The 9,104-nt window shown below is 49.9% G+C and overlaps 1 non-coding gene across 1 annotated transcript; it reads left to right on the top strand.

The window, feature by feature from the left end:
• The first annotated feature begins 2,082 nt into the window (after positions 1–2,082).
• Positions 2,083–2,154, top strand: TRNAP-AGG. Its single transcript has one exon. It is a non-coding gene; the product is annotated as a tRNA-Pro (tRNA).
• Positions 2,155–9,104: the final 6,950 nt, after the last annotated feature.

Raw genomic sequence — 9,104 nt, forward strand, 5'->3', positions numbered from 1 at the left:
GAAGTGTGCGGGGCGGCGGGGGGCGGGGCGGGGGGGGGCAGTGTTTTCCGACTGTCTCCACGGGGAAGAAGCGATTGTTGGTATTTAGTGGGCAGGGCACTCTTCCAGACAGGCCCCACCAAGAAGAATGATCCTGCCACAAATTCGAACAGCACCCCCAGAGAGAAGCACTGGCTGGAGTCCAACCCCTGTCTCATCCCTGAAACATTCTCACCCCCTAGGAGCCTCTTCTTGGAGCGGCCTCACTTCCAGGCACATCCACCAACAGGAGCAATTTAGGGAATGTGTGCTGAGGTCATGGAATGACGCGTTGAGTGTGCTATTATTTATCAGCCAGTTTATAGCTGGGGAACAGCTACCCCAAAAAAGTCTCTTCGGTTTTACAAGAGATGAGCTGTTGCCTTTCTCTCTGGCCACGATTAGTTGGAACCAGTTGCCTGGCCTGGCACTCCTGGATGGAGACCATGAAACTCCCCCCCAGATACAGACGCAGGCGCGCCGATCCTGTCCCTAAAGCCAGGGGCCATCCTTGCTGCCTATCCCAGAAAGGAGTTAGTTCGTTAGGAAGCCTGCTTAAAAGGTCGGAAAGCAGGAGGGGTTCTTCAGCCTTGTGGTTTCTACTTGGAGCCAAGAGATGCGGACTGACCTGAATATCTGTTGCCCCTAGCAATTTTTTTGTGTGCTCTCCCGAGACTTTTCTTTCACGTACGCACTCACTCCTTCATTCATTCCACAGACGTTTGCTAAGCGATGTCTACAACAACAGTTGTGCTGTGAAGATGAGATGAGATCAATCTGGTAGAGTGATCACACAGAGCCCAGCACACAGACGTGCTTGGGCGTCGCTTGTCAGCAGGACTGACAAGCGCCAGACGCGAGGCTGGACCCGGAGACCAAGAAGACAAGAAGACGGGGCTCTGCCTCCCGCGAGCAAGAAGGTGGTGGCGGCAGGGGGGGCTGGGGGGGGGGGACGGATAGAAAGAGAGCCTGGCAGCGCCCACTGGGATCTTCCACAAGGCTCCAGGCTCCGAGCCTCCCCCTCACTCTCATTTGGGAAACTCCCAACCAGAAGGAAACCACCCAGGCCACACTCAGCCCGTTAGCGGGTTTTTCCTGCCGCGTCCCCAGGCAGGGGGAGCAGGGTAGGCTGGGGCGTGGGAGGGAGTGTGAGTATTTACAGGATGTTTTCCCACCGCCGCTTTGCTAGAAAGGCTGGGTAGCAGCGTGCACTGCGTTTAAAACAGCCTTCGCATTTAGATAAATGTGCCTCTTGTAAGCCGAATGTGGAGAAGTTTCTTTTTCTTACGGTGGGGATGACACCTATCTCACAAGGTTGTTACAAGATCTGTAAAGCACAGAACACACTGCCTGGCCCATACTGAGCATTAAAGAGCAACTTTCCTATGATTTCCCGCCCCCCCGCCCCTTCATGTTGCCATCATAATAACCCCTCTGCTTCGCACAGCACCTTACAGTTTGCAGACTGCTTGCACAGACGTTGCCCCACCTGATCCTCAGGTGAGAATCACCCTGGAAGGCACACAGGGCAGGTGTCACTTCCCCAGCTGACAGATGAAGACACTGAGTGACTTAGCAAGCGTCATCTAGTCAAGGTGACCCGCGTCAGTCTTCCGCTTCCTCGTCGAGGAGGTTGATGGATTTGGAGGATTTTTTTTTTTTTTTCCTGGTGATCTGATCAGGAGGTAAGAAAGAAGTGTTGTTCTTCATGGGGTGCCGGGGCTGCTAGACAGGCTCCCTCAGACCTGGGGCTCCCCTGGAAAGTGGAGGTCGCTGGACCCCGGCTTCTTCTCTGCCCTCTCCCACAAAGTCCACATGGTGGCCCTGGGGGAGAGGCGGCTGGTCATGGGAAGAAGGGGCCTGCCTGGAGCGTGGGGCATCTGTGTGGCCCTGCCGTGGGCCAGGGAGGTGCGGAGAGAGCCACGGGAGAGGCAAGGCCCGCTGGAGCGCAGCCGGCCTGGGCTGGCTGCCAGCCTGGGAGAAGAGTCCGCCTCTAGGAACCACACACTGTGCCTGCTGCTGATGTGGCAGGGAAGGCACATCTGGCCAAGCATAACCATCAGTGGCTCGTTGGTCTAGGGGTATGATTCTCGCTTAGGGTGCGAGAGGTCCCGGGTTCAAATCCCGGACGAGCCCTGGCTTTTCTGATTTTTTTTTCCTGTACCCCAACATACACATATACAGTACTTGCCCTTTTTAGTGTAGAGGCATAAAGATGGCCTAGCGATGAGTGAATAAAGGACCGTAAGGACAAGCTGCTGGTCTGTCTCTCCATTGGCCGTGGCCTGTATATACCCCATAATTTCCACTGAGGCCAAATGGGGCCGGAGGGGACTGGCATAGCATGGGGAGCTGAGCTGGAGAAGGTTAGAGCCAAAGGGCTGTGCTGTGTCAGGCAGGAGGAGCCTCTCAGAGGGCCTTACATGAAGAGCGAGTGATCAGGACAACTTGGGGGTGGGTCCGAGCTGGCGGTCAAGAAAAGGCAAGCTCCTTTTATAAACCCAAGCCATGAAACGCACTGGATTCGAAGTCCAAAAGGTAGGATTAAAGTTACACTTTTGAGTCTCAGTTTTCCTCTTGGTAAAATGGGAACAGTAATACTTATTTCTTAAAGTTGTTGGAAGGATTAAAGCAGAGATTGTATGTGAAAGCCCTTTGCAAACTATAATGTACCTCACAGACATAGGGATTGTTTGGAATAATGCTAAAATAAAGGAAATCTAAAGGCACCTGGCTGGCGGAGTCGGTTAAGTGTCTGACTCTTGATCTCAGCTCAGGTCTTGATCTCAGAGTTGTGAGTTCAAGCCCCATATCGGGCTCCGCACTGGGCATGAAGCCTACTTTAAAACAAAACCAGAAAAAAAAAAAAATCTAGAGAGGAACTTCTGGCAACATGACAGACTGAACTAATGCAACTATTTCCTCACCCAGTGCCCTCCTAAAACACACGCAGAAAGATTGCATAGAATAGACTTAAAATTTTTTTAATGTTTATTTATTTTTTTTTTAATTTTTTTTCAACGTTTTTTATTTATTTTTGGGACAGAGAGAGACAGGGCATGAACGGGGGAGGGGCAGAGAGAGAGGGAGACACAGAACCGGAAACAGGCTCCAGGCTCTGAGCCATCAGCCCAGAGCCCGACGCGGGGCTCGAACTCACGGACCGCGAGATCGTGACCTGGCTGATGTCGGACGCTTAACCGACTGCGCCACCCAGGCGCCCCAATGTTTATTTATTTTTTGAGAGAGAGAGAGAGAGACAGAGAGAGAGAGAGCCCACGGGGGAGGGGCAGACGCAGAATCCGAAGCAGGCTCCAGGCTCTGAGCTGTCAGCACAGAGCCTGATGCGGGGCTCAAACTCACGAACTGCGAGATCATAACCTGAGCTGAAGTCGAACGCTTAACCAACTGAGCCACCCAGGCATCCCTGCATAAAATAGAATTAAAAAATTACTATCTAGGTTGGGCATCTGTGTGGCTTAGTCAATTAAGCATCCAACTCTTGATTTCAGCTCAGGTCATGATCTCAAAGTTTGTGAGTTTGAGCCCCATGTTGGGCTCCAGCCCCGTGTCGGGCTCCGCGATGACACATAGAGCTTGCTTGGTATTCTCTCTCTCCCTCTCTCTCTGCCCCTACCCGGCTCACGTGCTCACTCTCTCTCTAAAAAAGTAAATAAGTGGGGCGCCTGGGTGGCGCAGTCGGTTAAGCGTCCGACTTCAGCCAGGTCACGATCTCGCGGTCTGTGAGTTCGAGCCCCGCGTCGGGCTCTGGGCTGATGGCTCAGAGCCTGGAGCCTGTTTCCGATTCTGTGTCTCCCTCTCTCTCTCTGCCCCTCCCCCGTTCATGCTCTGCCTCTCTCTCTGTCCCAAAAATAAATAAACGTTGAAAAAAAAAAAAAAAAAAAAAGTAAATAAGTAAACTTAAAAAAAAATGAATATCAAGGTGCCTGGCTGGCTCAGTTGGTAGAGCATGTGACTTTTGATTTCAGGGTCATGAGTTCAAGCCCCACACTGGGTGTAGAGATTATTTAAAAAAAAAAAAAAACATTAAAACAAAATTAATATCTGAATAATGCAAAAATTTATTTTTTAAAATGAAATTCCCAGGATTAAAGAAGGAATACAAAGCCAAAGAAAAGAGAAGAGGAGGCTGTCACAGTGCCCCGTGGTGGGTTTCAGACACAGATATATGCCCAGGGACCTGGGGCTGTGTTTTAGTGCTTCCGGTTATAGGATATATTGCTTCAGTCCACCGGAGACAAAAAGCTGGGACTGAACACCCTGTTCAAGATCAGAACACCAAAGATCAGAACACCAAATATCAGACCGCCTGGATGGCTCAGTTGGTTAAGCATCTGACTTCAGCTCAGGTCATAATCTCGCGGTTCATGAGTTCAAGCCCCACGTCGGGCTCTGTGCTGACAGCTCAGAGCCTGGAGCCTCCTTGGGATTCTGTGTCTCCCTCTCTGTCTGCCCCACCCTTGCTTGTGCTCCATCTCTCGAAAATGAATAAGTCTTAAAAAGAAGAAGAAGAACACCAAAGATCTACCTTGTCCATGAAAAGAAGATGAAAATGACACACAGCAATCCAAGGAAGCAATGAAAAGGAATAGAAACACAAGTCAACTCGGAGAAACTGAAGTCCCAAGCCTGAGCAAATGCTTAAGTTGCTTCTGGATTTATGTTATCTACATGATGCTGGATCCTCAAGCGGTGAAATTAATTCTAAACCTGGTTTAGGATCCTTGGAATACCATATAGCCCCACAGAAAGCAAGAAAGAGCTCTGTCACCATGTTTTCATAACCCAGGGCAAATGGGACTCTCACTAAACAAACAAACACCTACTGCAGAAGAGCTCACGATAAAATATCATAAACTAGACAAGGAAGCAATCCACCATAAGGAAGAGTCAGCAGACACAACAAATAGGAGAATTAACATTCCAAGAACTGTGCATGATAGAAAAACATGAAAACCACTCTACAATAAGCATACTTAAAACTACCAAAGATTAAAGACAAGAAAATAAACCATAATGAAAACATTGCACTATTAACAAAAGCACTTTACTGAGGGAAAAAATAAAACCTAGGGAAAGACACACCATTGAAATTAGACTCAATGACCCATTAAACAGTAGACTGGATCCAGCTGGTAAGAGAATTAGTGAATTGGAAGATAGAGCTGATGAAATCATTCAAACTATGGAGAGGGAGAAGTGAAGAGATTGAAGGTATGAAAGAATAGTTAAATGACACTAGGGAAAGCTTAAGACAGCATTAGCAACAAAAGAGTATAGAAAAAAAAAAAAAAACCCAGAATATCTTCCAAAGGCCAAGAGAAAACTGTCAAACTAAAATTTTATGTCCATTAAATTTCCATGTAAATTATAATGATATAGGGGCACCTGGGTGGCTCAGTTGTTTGAGCATCTGGCTCTTGATTTCTGCTCAGGTCATGAGCTCACAGTTTGTGGGATTGAGCCCCAAGTTGGGTTCTGTGCTGGCTGCACGGAGCCTACATGGGATTCTCTCTCTCCTGTCTCTCTGCCCCTTCCTCATGCTCTCTCTCTCAGAATACATAAATAAACATTTAAAAATATAAAGTATATGAAGTTAAGACATTTTAAGGCAAAGATTGAGAATGTTCACCAAAGACTTTCACAAAAATACCACCAAAAGATATATACTTCAGGGGCGCCTGGGTGGCTCAGTTGGTTAAGCGTCCAACTCTTGATTTTGGCTCAGGTCATGATCTCACTGTTTGGTTCATGAGTTCCAGTCCATCGATGGGTTCTCAGCATGGAGCCCACTTAGGATCCCCTATTCCCCTCTCTCTCTGCCCTTCCTCTCTTGTGCTTTTGCTCTCTCTCAAAAAATAAACATAAAAAAAAAGATATACTTCATAAGAAGGGAGCAAATAAGAAGGAAGGAGTGAAATGCAAGAAGGAATGGTGAGCAGAGAAATTTATAAATATGTTAGTGAATCGTGAATCTAAACAAGCACTTGAAAGCCACTGTTAGTGGAGTGTAAATTGATCCAACTACTTTATAGAGCAGTCTGGCAATAATCGATTTGCACATATTCTATGACTCCGAGATTCTATTTCTTGGTACCTACATTAGAGAAGTGCTTACCTATGTGCCTAGGAAGCATGCACAGCACTAACCACTAAGGTATTGTTTTCTAACACAGAAAACTCAAAACAACCTAAATGCCCATTACCAGAATAATGGATAAGTAGATTGTGGATATTCAAACACTGAAATTGTATTCAGCCGTTAAAATTCATGAATTGGGGCTAAATAAAACTTGGAGAAATGTTTAAAAAATTTTTTGAGAAAAAAGAAAAAAAGAAAGTTTGCAGAATTTTTATTTTATTTATTTTTTAAGTAATCTCTGTGCGCAAAGTGTGGCTCAAACTCACAACCCGGAGATCAGGAGCTGCATGTTCTACCAGCTGAGCAAATCAGTATTTTGTTGCTTGTGGATACATACATATAAAGAAAAACTGTAAAATAATAAATAGGAGGGCTATCTGTGAATCAAATGTGGCAAGAATGGACAGTTGGATTTCAGCGGTGAGTACGTGGATATTTGTGGTTATACTCTGTACTGTACCTTTCTGGTTTGTTGTTGTTGTTTTAAATGAAGGGATCTTGGCATTTTAGAAATAAGGGTAAAGGGGGATAAATGGCTGCATCGATCTTCAAAGAGGATGATCTGATGGGATGGGATTAGGGGAGAGGCTGAGTCCAGAGTCCAGGGATTACAGGGATTAATTCAGATCATCCCCCTAAGCTGATTACCTGGCTGGCGCCCCCACCACTCCTGGCCCTTCAGATATGCATCCCTGGACCACAGTCAACTCCCCCTCCCCCAATGCCTGCCAAGCCCTTACCTCCTGACTCCTAACTTCACCCCTACCTTCAACCCAGTACTGACGCGTCCAGGATTTGCCCAAATTTGGGTCCTGAAAATAGACTGGTTCAGGTCTCTCCTGAAAGCTCCCCAAATCAAAGGTGAATAGTGACCCATACCCCAGGAGCCAGGGAGAGATGAGTCCTAATACTCAGGATCAGAACTCCCTGAGGAGAGCCTGGATCACTGGATGTCACAGTTGACAACTTCCTCTCCTGCCCCTCCCTCCATGAACCAAGAAGTCAACGGTCAAGGTCAAATGCTAACTGAACTTGCTGGCTGAGCCAGGACTAGAAGGAGCTGTGTTTGGGCAAAACAGCTATTGGGGTTCCAACGTTCCAGTCTCTGTCAGTCTCCTGAACTCTACACCCCCATCCTGACACCTCACCACCCCCGTGCCAGTCATGTCCGGACAGGCCTGATATCTACCGCAGGCTCTCTGAAAAGCGTCTTTGTAGGCTTGTTCAAAAGCCTTGCCCCACAAATGGATTACCTTGACCACAGGATCTGGGGTATAATCCTGTCCTCCGGGGGAGCAAATGAAATCTCCTTGATCTGTGCTCATCATCTCTCAGAGCACCAGGCTGGGGGTTTGAGAGGGAGAAAAAAAGGAGGGAGCGGGAAGAAAGAGACTTATAGGGCAACATTACAGTTAATAGGCAACATTTAACTCCCTAAGTGTGAAATCATCTATTACATGATAAGACAACGTATTAACTGTGTAGTTAGAGATTTACCTCTCTCATTTATTGTGTCAGGTGTCAATGGAGATGCTGGAGATACAAAAATGACTAAGATACCTCCCAATCTTCCAGAAGCTGGGCAGACACAAGAGTCAATTGAGACCTCAAATTGACAGGCGCTGCCCTAGAGGGAAGGAGGCCAGGGTAGAGCCCAGCAAGGGCCTCTCCTGGTCCAGGGGTGGGCATCAGGGAAGGCCGCCTAGAGGTGACTCCCGACTGAGGGTTGAAGAATAAGTGGGGGGTGTCCAAGCAAAGAAGGGCTTCTTTCCTGAGGAATGTGGAGGGCTTGTGAAACTGGAAGCCTGTGGGGGTGAACACAGACAACGTATGCCCATAACCTGCCGAGTGCACATGCAAGAAAAGGGATTGGTGTGTGTCCCTGGCTCAGAAATCTAACACTTTTCTGGGTGTGCTGGGACTGCCTGGTTCCCAAGTGTACCCACTTCTTTCCTGGCTGAGACCTGTAGAGACATGAGAACAACTCAAGATCCGGCGCCCGGTAGGAGTTCCTTGAATGAATGATTGAATAAGCGAAATAGGCTGGGTTTCCACATCTGCTATGTACGAGAGCGAAAATCAGCAGTGCTCACTCTGAACAGGCTACAGGGGCAGGGTAGGTAGTGGTTCAGGCTCACAGCGCACAGGGTGTGGGGCCAGGTGGGAAGGCGCAGTGGTGGAGAGAAGAGGTCTTCAGGCAGCGAGGGCTGCGTGGGGTCAGGAGCCGCCCTCCTGAAAGGGTCTCCGGTTCTAGGCTTGTTGCGGGCGCGGGGGAAGCAAAGAAGGAGATCAGGGCCCCTCAGTCCGTATATCTCCGCCTTGGCTTCCCTCCTCCAGCCCTCACGCAGCCCTGGGACGCAGGAGGCCACCGCGCGGGAACCGGGACTGACTGCGGAAGTGGGGGACGCCGGATCCGTTTGGTGGGCGTGTGAGTTTCCGCGCGTTTGGAGGAAACAGGACCGGAGGATCCGTCCCGCTTTGTCCCTTTCCTCCCCCATCACTGCGCGGGACGGGGCTCTGACACCTGGCCCCGAGGGGTCCCCGCGCGCAGCCGACTCCGGGCAGGACCCTTCGCCAGAACCAGGGGATCTCGTGGCCACTCCTAGGGCAACCTCCAGCTCCGAATAGCTCCCGTCCGCTCCCCCTCTCCTCCACGCGGACCCTGAGGTTTGTCTGGGGACGCGCTCCCTTGCCCTCGCCGCGCCCGCTCGCTCGCCTCCACCAGGTCTGGGAGCGGGGTGGGGGGAGGGCTTCCGGGCGGGGGCGGTGTCAGGTGGCCGGGCCAGGCCCCGCCCCCTCGGCCCTCCCTCCCTCCCCCTGCGCACCGGCTCCGGGCGCCCGGCCTCACGGCTGCGGCGTCTGCTCCGGGCGGCGGCGGCGCGAGCGGCGGCGGCGCGAGCGGCCATGGAGGCGGGCGCCGGGG

The sequence above is a fragment of the Lynx canadensis genome, chromosome A2 (genome assembly GCF_007474595.2).
Source record: "Lynx canadensis isolate LIC74 chromosome A2, mLynCan4.pri.v2, whole genome shotgun sequence".
NCBI classification, from domain to species: Eukaryota; Metazoa; Chordata; class Mammalia; order Carnivora; family Felidae; genus Lynx; species Lynx canadensis.